The following is a 12485-nucleotide window of genomic DNA, read 5'->3' as shown; positions in this document are numbered from 1 at the left end:
CTTTCTACCAAAATTCTTAATCTTCGAAAATTCTAAATTGCAATTTTACATTTATAACTCCAGTAAAAGATAATCGATGATCAGAAATTAAAAATAATTTCAGTACTAAACATATCTAAATAATTACCTGAGCTGAAGAAATAGTTATAAAATTAAGGGATAGCACGCGCGCGCACACACACACACACACACACACACACACACACACACACACACACACACACACACACACACACACACACACACACACACACACACACACACACACACACACACACACACACACACACACACACACACACACACACACACACACACACATACACACATATATATATATATATATATATATATATATATATATATATATATATATACAAAATTTCATTGGATTACTTAATAAAAAAAAAGTAAGTCAGGCACATTATATAACTTCCTGCATACTACACCAATAATCACTATCAATGGAAAAAAGACATCTAACGACAATACATGCAGAATTAAACTGGCAGTTCAACACCATAAAATGATGGGAGCTTTTGATGATTTACTTTTACAATGATCAACTTAAGTGTATTTAAAAGTCTAAAATTTTAGTAAAAGAATCCATACACAGATACTGAGGTAATTACACCCTTTATTATAACCAGTCTACACATACCCACACAGGTAAAGATATCCAAAACCAGTCTATGTGTATACTGTGTCCTATTTACATACTGTGTCCTATTGTATACTGTGTCCTATTTATATACTGTGTACCTATTTAGCTAAATGTTCAGTATGTAAACCTCTATCATTAACTATTACAAACACAAGCATCATATGCAAAATAAATAATATTAAGTAGACTAAGTAAGTAGCCATTAAACAATCAGGTATATCACCATTCTTTGACTGCCATTGTTTAAACTTTATTTTGAACACTACTTTTTGTAAGTTTTTATTTAATTACTAGGATGACTGGTTAAATTACTCTGAATAATGAAATCGATAATAATCTGACTCTATTTGAAAAGAAGTTGTTTCTTATATTTTTAAAGATAAATGAAACACTAATTCTAAATAAAATCTGCTGTTAAAGGGATCAGCTCTTATGACTCTTCAGTATCTGAATGTGATGTGGCCACTGACCAAAAATGTTATCTTTGTTGAAGTCATAATTGATTCTATTTTATTTGTATCTTATTTTATTGATATACTGAATTAATTCAAGAAAGTTACTTCAAATCCATCGATCTTTAAGTATGCTTCATCAGAAAATCATTAAATTCACTCTGATAATGGTCAGGAACTTAAGAAAAGATTTATGTCTAAAGGCTACCATTTCCTTGTCCAGATTCTTAGAAGCCTGACTTCATCTTCCTCTATTATCTTTCAAATATATGCCACTACATATACTATCGGTCCAGTCTTATATCAAGAGGATGATATTATTATCCTGTGGTTTACATATTAAATTTGAACCATCAAGAAAAATGAATTTTTTTGTCTAAGAATTGTAGTGCTCACAATGTTATTGTTGCTGTTGATAAATATATGCCCTCTGAAGCCCATTCTTGGTATAAATCTTAAGATGTTTAAAACTCCCTTGAAGAAAAATGAAAAATGTCAAGGTGGTACTAAATAATCTAGGTATCCTGTTCAATAGAGAATAATAGTGATTACAACTATTTTTCCAAGGAAGGAAATATGAAAAATAGTTCTTTACAGATTGGATCAACATTCAAATAATGGATTGCTTGGTAACCAACATGGGTGACCAAGATGCCTTCTGAAATTCACTGTTAACCCAAATTATACCAACGATACCCAAATTATAATTAATGTTTAGGAACCCAAAATATAAAGCAAAATATATTCTACTTACATCTTAAATAATTTTAGTGTTTGTGTCCATGCAATTCGTATTTCAACTGCTTCATTAATTGTGCAAATTACTGTAGTCATTGTCAATCTCAGGACAGTACCAACAAATATCTATCTTGTATAATTGCAGCTGATACTTGGATATTTCATCTTTCTTCAAGGGACTTTTATACAGAAATCACCTAAGAATAAAAAATTATGATACCTTTATCTAACACGGGAATTCATTAATATGTAGACTAAAATGATGTATTGCACAACATATGTTGAGTCTTCAGATTTTTTATTTTGTTGAGATCATTGGTCACATTCACAAAATAAACACTTACTATCACTGCACAGTCTAAAATTATAAACAGCACACTTTCAGTCTTACATGTGTCCACCATAATAATGTCACTGACTATATTATTGTTTACAATATCTATATTTCAGTATATAAGGTTATATAAGGTATAATTATATAAGGTTATCTTATACAGTAGGTTCAATTAAAATTCAACTGTATTATATTAAATTACACTGTCAACATGATTTTCTCACAAGTACCAGAAGTAAATGCAGTTTTTTTGTTTGATTGGGCTTGTTCATTGATTCCTCTAAAGTTAGTTTAAAAGCTGTGCTTCTGCATAATGACAATAAATTCCCATCAGTTCCTGTGGCTCACTGCTATAGAAACATATGAAAACTTTAAATATATATTGAAAAAGGTTCAATATGCAGTGCTGACGTCTCAAAGGCGAAACCTTACTCCATTAGTAAAAAAGTCTTATCAACTTTATTTTGGGTGCAAAGTCAGGGACCAAACAAGGGCCTGGGCCCCACATATCTGTTGTTTATCGTGTTCTAGGCTTCTCACTGTATGGAAAAATGGCACACGCCATGACATTTGTTATCCCTATGGTTTGGTGGGAACCCAAAGATCACTCTTCTGACTGTTATTTCTACTTCAAGCATTAAAGGGATTACATCAAAACCAAAACATAAAGTGGTGTACTCTGACCAGTTCCACACTGCAAAGAATTGTCCATACCAAAGCCTCCAGAATATATGACATTAGATGAAGAGAGCTCAGAGTGTGATGGAAGTAAGGAAGAAAAAGTAACAGATTCTGGTGATACAACTTTTGAACAAAGCAGTTCATCTGAGCCTCATTTACTGACTCAAGAAAATCTTAACAATCTCATACGAGATTTAAAGTTATCCAAAAAACAGTCTGAAATGCTTGCTTCCTGGCTAAAAGGATGGAATCTACACTTTGTAATGAACATATTTCAACAGAATGGGGCTTGTTCATTGATTCCTCTAAAGTTAGTTTAAAAGCTGTGCTTCTGCATAATGGCAATAAATTTCCATCAGTACCTGTGGCTCACTGCTATAGAAACATATGAAAAGTTTAAATATATATATTGGAAAAGGTTCAATATGCAGTGTATGAATGAAATGTTTGTGGTGATTTGAAGGTAGTTGCACTTATTCTTGGTGTGCAGCTTAGTTACACACTACTGTTGTTTTTTGTGTGAATGGGATAGTAGGGACAGAAAAAACCACTTCATTAGAAAAGAATGGCCTAAACGCACTCATTCCTGAACAGAAAAATGTGAAACATGACCCATTGTGTAATCCTAAAAATGGGTATCTACCTCTGTTTCATATCAAACTAGGATTAATGAAGAATTTTGTCAAGGTCATGGCAATACTCCTGGTTTCATATACTTAAAATAGAAGTCTCCTAAAATTAGTGATGCAAAAATTACAGAAGTAATATTTGTGGGTCCACTAATACGATCACTAATGCATGATGAAAAGTTTGAGAAACTACTGAATCCACTGGAGAAAGCAGCTTGGCAAACATTAAAAAATGTTACTCAGATTTTTTTGGGAAATCGAAAGGCGGAAAATTACTGTGATATTGTCAACGATCTTATAAAAATTTGGGTTGTAGTATGTCCTTATAAGGTACACTTCCTGCACTTCTACCTAGATTCCTTTCCAGAAAATCTTGGCACTGTGAACGATGAGCACAGGGAACACTTTCATCAGGAGATTTCAGCTATGGAAAAGAGGTATCAAGGCAAATGGAATCCTAAATATGCTGGTCGATTATTGTTGGACCATCAAGAGGGATGCTCCACAGGTGAAATATAGCAGAAAATTATCATTTCTTACTTTCTAGGTGAGTCAAATGTTTGAATATTGTGTAGTTAAGAATGTAGAAAGTATTAAAATGTTTGAAATTATAAATACATGTCTCTTGGAAACCTTGCATGATGGGTAAAAACAAATATCATATTTGAATTCAAAAGAAAAAATACTATCAGAATAACATATTTTTCTTCCTGAGACAAAAAAATTTTTTTTAGTTCCCCAATGTTATCTATTTTTTGTGTTTATGTGCTTAATAAATTTCAAACTATTTCATAGCATTCATGTAAAGGATTTAATTTCATGTACAAATGTTTCAAATTTCTTAAAATTAATGTAATTATGATTATTTAAAGTTATATAGGTATCATAATTTGTCACATTATTAATTAGTATTTAAATGATGAAATTATTATTTCATTTTTTTTTTTTTTGTTAGTTTGAATTCATATTGAAATATGATTAAATTCATCATGATTCACAGTATTTCACAAAAATAAAGAAATACTAAAGGTATTTTAGTCTAGTATAAAACTACAATGAAACAGCAAGGTCTGTTTTTTGCAATTCTTAGTACACTTAGATGAATGTGTCATCAAATGATTTTGAAGAAGTTATTGTACTTCAAGGCATGTTATTTTAAGGAAAAATGAATTTAAAGACAACAATATGCACATCAAACTTCAGTTTTATTATTTTTTATGTCGACCAATCTAACTGTTACAAAAGCAGCAAAATTGATCACAAGAAAAACAATCAGTAACAAAACATCTCAAATAATTTTAAGTTATTTGTATAGATGGTGATTAATCACCCACTGTTAGTTATCCATTAGTTACTTAAAAATAAAAAAATGTTACTTAAGTAGGCACTATATCATCAGGAATTATCTTTTACAACCAACAACGAGAAACAGAAAATCTATTAATGGACTAGCTTGTGTAAAAAACTGATCAGCAGTTTAAATCTTTTTATTCTTGATGTATTTCACAGTCACTTTACATCAAAAGTGAAATCATACATAGCAAGTAAAAAATGAACTGAAATGCTGTTGCTGCTGAAACCATCAGGACTAGTAACCAAGTTCTAAATTTCTTTCTGTGAGATGCATAGAAGAAACTCCATAAATTTATTTGAAGAATAGAAATCACAGTTTGTGATATGCATGAGCCCTGTCATCAAGCATTTTGAAATGAGAAAATTTAGCCTCTCGGTGATAATCATTTTCAAGAATTAAATAATTTATTAATTATGATGAAGAATCTTCTCAAAAAGCATATAAAAGACATTTAAATTTCCCCAAAAAATAAAACAATCTTTATCCCAACTACAAATATATTATGCTAAGGATTCTAACTGACATAATTAATAAAAATGACATATTAAGTGATTTAGTTCATATTAAAAACATGCTATCAACACAAACTTAAACCTGCTGATAAATCTAATGTTTGCAAATAGTATTTTGAGAGAAAATATTTTTAATGTGAAGTGGAATAAAAAAATTATAGTTTTAAAGTTGAAATAGAAAGAAAAGAGTTATTTACAGGAATCTGGTAACTGTGGTTTGAGTAAAAGATTAAGAAAGGCATCATCCAATATGGAAAAAGTGAGACATGGAAATTGTTCATCTGTGATGTTTTTCAACTTGATCCAATAAAAAGGATTTAAGTGTTGAGAATTGTTGATTTTTCCTTTCTTGAAACTAGCAATGAACTAGAAAAAATGCTGAAAAGTGTGCATTCATTGATAGAAAAAGTTTAACTTGAAAATAAATTAAGAATAAAGCAAGGGCAATAAAACTGTAACTGCAACGTAAAGAAATTGTTGTATTGAACATGAAAGAAGTGAATTATATACAAACCAGAAGTTGAAGAATTTTGTAATTTAGGTAGCATAATAGTTAAGGATAGAAAATACAAGGAAGACATTAAAAGGAAGTTAGTATGAGGAAGGGGAACTGTTCTAGAGAGAAAATTTACTAGCATCAAACATATACTTCAGAAGTTAGAAATTTAGAAAAACCAATTAAGAAGAAATAAAATAAAAATATGGTAGTTTTTTGATATGTGGTATTACAAGAGAATGTTCGAAGTTTAATAAGTTAAAAAATTTGAAACAAAGATTTTTAACGCAAAATAGAGAAAAAAGAAGCCTACTGAAAATTGTTGCTACTGAAAGAAGGATTAGAAGGATTTGGTATCATACTTAATCACATTCAGGATTGATTAATTTAGTAGTAAAAAGTAAAAATGACACTTTGTAGAGGGAGACAAAGGCTAGATTATTAAAAATGTAGAATGTAACAATTATGTTGAAGTTACAAAATTGGGCAGAACACGAAGGAATAGAGAAATGTATTAAATCAATCAAGTGATTAATGACCAAAAAGCTGTAATATATATATATATATATATATATTTTATTCATTTATTATTATTATATATTTTTTTTGTTTATTCTTTGCAATACACTTTGACTCAAGAAATTAACTGGGATTCTTTATTTATATAACTGCCTTCACGTTTTATTATTTTTATTGAGATACTGAATAAAATTTTATTCAGGATATAATAAAATAGGTAATTAATATTATTAATAACAGAATGTTTTTAATGCTGAAAATGAACCTAAGTTAGAATTTTTCCATCGCTCTATGCTGTTGAAAAATTGCAAAATTTAAATTTTGAATATTGTTTTTTATATGATGCATTGATTATACAAGTATGTTTTTTATCTATTTGAATATTATATATTTTTATGCTCAGTATGTATTTTTAACTCTATTAATCCATTGCTAACTATGAAACAATAACTTAGGTAACAACACAAACATCAAATATCATGACTTGCATACTCATACCACACCTCTCTATTAAACCATACATGAACAAATTCAAGATGTCTATAAAATTCAAAACAACACAAAGCTAGTTTGGCATTGCTATTGCAATGTTATCTAAAGTTTGGTTCTGGCTGTTGAAGTATTGCTCTCTCTCTTCTAATGAAATAATGGAAAGGTATTGGCTCTGGTCATAGTAACACATACATACATCATTCCGTTGTTGTCAGATAGAACTACCATGCTCTCAGCAACCGTAGACATTGTGTGGAGAGCATTTGTGTTGTTGTATTTAACTCTTCCTGTGTTTGTACAGTATTTTTCATCAATAATTAAAACAGTACTATTACTGTCAGAAATTACATTGTATATTTTCTACTTAGTATTTTTATATATTGTAGAAGGTATATAATATTTTTCAATAATCATTAGGTAACTGTTGATTTTAGATATGTTTGTTGTGCAGTGACTTCAAAAGAGGTAGGCAGTTTTTGGTCAGGGCATAACGGTTCATAGCCAAGCGCAGGAAATGGTCTGCAATGTGAGTTTTTTGAGAATGAATCAAAAAGTAATTTAGAAAAGAATGAACCTTTAATTCCTTTTCAAAAAGTTAGAGAACATACTGCTGCTGCTCTTAAAATTAGTAAAAATACAGTTTCCTATATTACTAAAGAGAAGTCTTTAACTGTGTTGAAAGGTTCATCCAAATTACCAACACCGACCAAACAACAACCAACAGATTTTCCACTAACTGATTTAGATATATTTGCAGCTGATGCCATTCAGTGACACATCTACAACTACTACTAAAAGAAAGAATATCCTAAATCTAAGAAGTTATTAGTTTCTCATCGGTGGCTGAGTTATTTTACAGAGAATAGTCATCTTTTAAAAGTATTGGCATAATAACGGCTTTGAGTACCAAAAAATCAATAACAGGAAAATTTTACTTAAAAGAGGAGATGTATTGTCGCTTATTGTAGTATTTTTCTGAAGCAAATGATGACTGTTAATTTGAATGAAATTGTTTGGTTAGACAATACTTGGGTTAATGTTACCTCTTAACCCAAAAGCATGGACTGATGAAACTCTTGACGTACCACGTCAGTGCCTATTGGTTAAGGTAGAAGATAATTGTCTGTCATGCTGGAACAGTTGACGAATTTGTGAATGAATCGCTATTAATATTCAAATCAAAGAAAACAAATGACTACCAAGAGATGAATAATGAAACATTAACAAAATGGTTAAAAGAAACAGTTTTGAAAAAAGTTAAACTGAGTAGCATTATGGTAATGGAAAATGCACCGATAAAGCACCGACTAACACTAATCAGAAACATGAGTTGATTGATTGGCTAGTTTCATGTAAGAACAATGAAGACCATTCAATGATAAAACAACAACTTTTGAAAATTATTCAGGGAAAAGACCTTCAAGAGCTATCTATGAGATAGACGAAGTAGGAAAAGAAGCAGGACATAAAGTCATCTGATTGCTTCCCTCTCATTGTCACTTCAATGCTATTGAAATTGTATGGAGTCACATCAAAAGATATCTAAAAAATAATAAAAAAAAGATTACAATGACAGAAATAGAAAAAAATTACATTGCAAGTAATAAATAGTGTAACCCCTCAAGATTGGAGAAAAGCAGTAAAACACGTTAGTGGCAATATATGTATGTAATATATGAAGCCATAGTATGAGAAATTCCCTTGACGTAGTAGATAATTTAATTGAAAATTAAGAAGAATCATCTTATTAGTTAAACTTGCAGTTCCTATAGTGGTTCTGAAGATGATGAAATGGACAAAATTAACCACTTTCTGATGAATAACACCTAAGTATTTATTTATAGTAATAATTATTTTTATTGTATTATAGCTGATTTCCTCAATCTAAATAATATTATTATAGTGATTATTATAATATTAATAACTACAATTGTTAATTTAAAAATAAAATAAATACATTGTAACCTACTGTAAATAATAAAAACATAAAAAATTACAAAAAAATATAGCAGGCCTACAATTTAAAAAAAATACCAAAAAAAAACCAAATTAAAAATTATATTTCAGGTAAAGGCTGACACTTAAATTTCAGAGAAAAAAATTGCTTGGTTGATGGCATTGTGCAAATGGGAAAGATATGAAGGGTAATGAGAAAGAGAAGGTCAGATACATTTGGCAAGATCTGACACCTCACTTTCCTTTTGAGAGCCACATGTGGCTATGAAACCGCCAGAATCAAACTCTCAAGAACATCAATATAGCCATCTAATTCAAAGCAACACAAGGCTATCTCTTTTAGCCATCTCTTCAACCAGTGTGAAAACTGTATTAAATAGGGGAACAGTGAAGTCTCATAATGCCTCGTAAGTGTGTAAATGATTCATACAGTTAACAAAAAACATTACACCTTTAAGCTTATAAATTATACTTTCACTATAAATTCAATGATCAGGATTAAGACATGGGCTTCTCATATAATGTGTAATAATTGTGCTGTCAACTTAAGGTAATGGCTAAAAAGCCTTTACATTTGGTGTCGCAATTGTTTGGCATGAACTAAAAGATCATTTAACAAATTGTTATTTCTGTTCAACTAATGTGTGGAATTTCTAAAAAGTCTAAACACATTGAACAATGTCCTTCATTGTCATCAGTACCACACCTGTACCTAACAGTGAATCCATTCCAGTTCCCAAGGTTCCTGAAAATTTGTTTTGTGATAACAGTGATTAAGAAGCAGAGATTATGGAAGAAGACAATCATAATTCACACTTTAAATTAAAATCCAGTGAGGCATGTCTTACATCATAAGGTGAGCTAAACAACTCTATAAGACATTTAAGTTTATCAAAAAATCAATCTGAACCTTTAGGCTTAAGATTGCAAGGTTAGATGTTTACTTTAAAAAATTATAAATTTCAGCTATTGAAGCTCACAAAGATTTTTCTCAATACTTTGCTGACAAAAATTACTTACTTTAATGTTCAAATATTGATGAGCTTATGTTACAATTAGGGCAAGTTCATGAACCTGAAAAAGAAGTCTTTTCATTCATATTCCTCTAAGCATAACTTAAAAGCAGTTCTGCTTAACAACAGTAATACATCTCCTTCTGTACCAGTTGGTTATGAAATTAATATAAAAGAAACGTATGATGTTACCAAAACTGTTAGTGAAAAAGGAAATTATAAAAAGCATAGTTGGTATGTGTGAGAAATTTAAAAGTAATGGCTCTTTTGTTAGCCATGCAGTTAGGAAATACAAAATACTATTGTTTTATTTGTGAATGGAACAGCCAAGCAAGGGATCAAAAACTGTAGTAAAACAGTGAAATTTCCAAAAGTAAGTGAAACAAAAATTAATGAAGAGATTTTTGTTGGCTCACAAATAAGGGAACTGGTCAGAGATGAAATGTTATTACCCACTTCACTGCTTGGGTAGTTTTTAAAGACACTTTTGAAAATTTTATCGGTGTCCATAAATCACAAAATTTCCAGGATATTGTAGATATATAGGTAAATTCTTACAGAGCTCTGGGATGTATTATGTCAGTTTCCTGCATTCACATCTGGATTTCTTCCCATCAAACCTTGAGCATGTAAGAGATGGACATGATGAACATTTCCACCAAGTATTTCAGTGTTGACAAACCATTAAAGCTAAATGGAGTGTTAATAAGCTTGCTGGGTAACAGAAATATTCTATTTACAAATTTGAATATACAAAAAAATGCAGAGAAAGGTATCACACAGAAGCATAAAATAAAAAAAAATTATTTTGTATATCAATGTTATTGAATGACCCTTATAGTTAAATGTACTTATCATGAACTGCATTTAATACAGAATATTAATATATTAATGACCTAATTTCTTTTTGTATTACCCAAAAATTACCATTTTGGAAAACTGTGTTCAATCTTTTATGACAACTTAATGTAAGAGAATTTAAACAAAAATTACATGTACGATTATACATACTTTACATTGATGATTTTAGTGTACACGAAAGAATTTTTTCTTTACACCAGGTATTCAAAATATTATTATTTAATTTTGAAAAAAACAAAATTGTAATTATTATTATTATTATTATTATTATTATTATTATTATTATTATTATTATTACATTACAATTCTGTCATACAACAATTATTGCCTTTGTCCTATAAGTATAATTAGCCTAAGTTTTGCACTATTTTTACATACCAGATTTTGTTTGCTTAATAAAAACCAGAATCCAGTCTGTTAACATTTTTTCACATAAATTTTGCAAACATTCTTTTAAATTCGTTTTTTATCAGTGCTATGAAGAGAAAAGCTTCTTATGAAAAAAATAATTTTTATTACTTATAATAAAAATTACATGAATAGATTTTACATTTTCCAGCTACTTGACTTATGATTTCAATTGACTTATTTATACCTTCAAAGGGCATATAATGATGGCAGATGTTAAAGACTGGGTTGACTGGGTTGACTTGTGTTTACAGTTTAATCAGGATAAAAAATGAGAGAGGGTTTATTTGTTTATTTCTGTAATTAAATTCATATACTCTCAAGTTTAAATATAAAAAATACACATCCATACCATAAAATAATCAGCAAATATATAGAAGAAATAATGGGGTTGGCCCCATAAATAAATTCATAAGTAAAATATAGCCTGACAGTTTTCACTTATTGCAAATATCAATCATCTTTTTAAGTAAATAGTTTAAACCAAAATTACACACAATATTGTTTTGCAGAAAAATGTGTTCACAAAAATATTTGTTTTTTTCTGTTAGACATGGATTTTTTCACTTAATTCCTTTAAAATAAATAAATAAAACAAAAATACATTAACAACAGAAAAATTAATAGTTCAAATATAAAGAATACAGGAAGTACTGTATATATCTAATTAATGCTTAAATGAAGTATAATTATATAGACGTGCAATGCTTATTGAAATACATTTAAATTTCACTCACAGGATAAAAATTTACTCACTTTAAGATAAAAAAGGTAAAAACTTAACCAGCATTTGTTAAGTTTTTACTCAGAATGCAGTGAAACTAATTTTCTTAAAGAATAATTTTACTACTATATGTATGGATTGATATGTATAATTGTATTGCAGTGGCGGCTCATAGCTAAAATTAGTGGTGGTGGTGCTGCTCTAGAAAATCTATTTCTGGGCCTTTTCAAGGCCACGGTTAAAGTGTTCTGTATAATAAAAGAACCAAAAAATTAATCAAGTAGAATAGCTGGAAGGAGGATAATAATCTAATTCTGCACTTTATTACATTCAAAAATATGGTACACGGTTTTTTAAAACATTGTGCTTTTTTTTATTCAATTTAACCGAATAAATAATAAAATGTCAATACAAATAATATTTTTTAGTATTATTAGATAATAGCTTAATAAAATGTGCAATTAAAAACACTATACTCCATTGATGCTTAATTTAAATTTCTATGTACAAAGAAACTAATACATAATTAGTTTCTATTAATTACCTTCTCCTTCATTCTTCCAGTGTGTTATTGGACAGAGTTGACAATCAAAGAACCCTAGCTTTCTGCCATCTTCTGATCACTACTGATAAAACAATTAAACTACTTTCA

At 29.4% G+C, this 12485-nt stretch overlaps 1 protein-coding gene across 1 annotated transcript in view; it reads right to left on the bottom strand.

Annotated features, from left to right (window-relative positions):
* LOC142328711 (uncharacterized) overlaps window positions 1–11988 on the bottom strand; it is a 55220-nt gene extending 43232 nt beyond the window's left edge. Inside the window, exon 1 of the mRNA XM_075372662.1 lies at window positions 11866–11988. The gene's annotated coding sequence lies outside the window, so the exon portion shown is untranslated. The remainder of the gene's footprint in view (window positions 1–11865) is intronic.
* Window positions 11989–12485: the final 497 nt, after the last annotated feature.

This window comes from Lycorma delicatula, chromosome 1 (assembly GCF_047948215.1).
Source record: "Lycorma delicatula isolate Av1 chromosome 1, ASM4794821v1, whole genome shotgun sequence".
Classification (NCBI taxonomy): Eukaryota; Metazoa; Arthropoda; class Insecta; order Hemiptera; family Fulgoridae; genus Lycorma; species Lycorma delicatula.
This window is presented reverse-complemented; position numbering and strand designations above follow the sequence as displayed.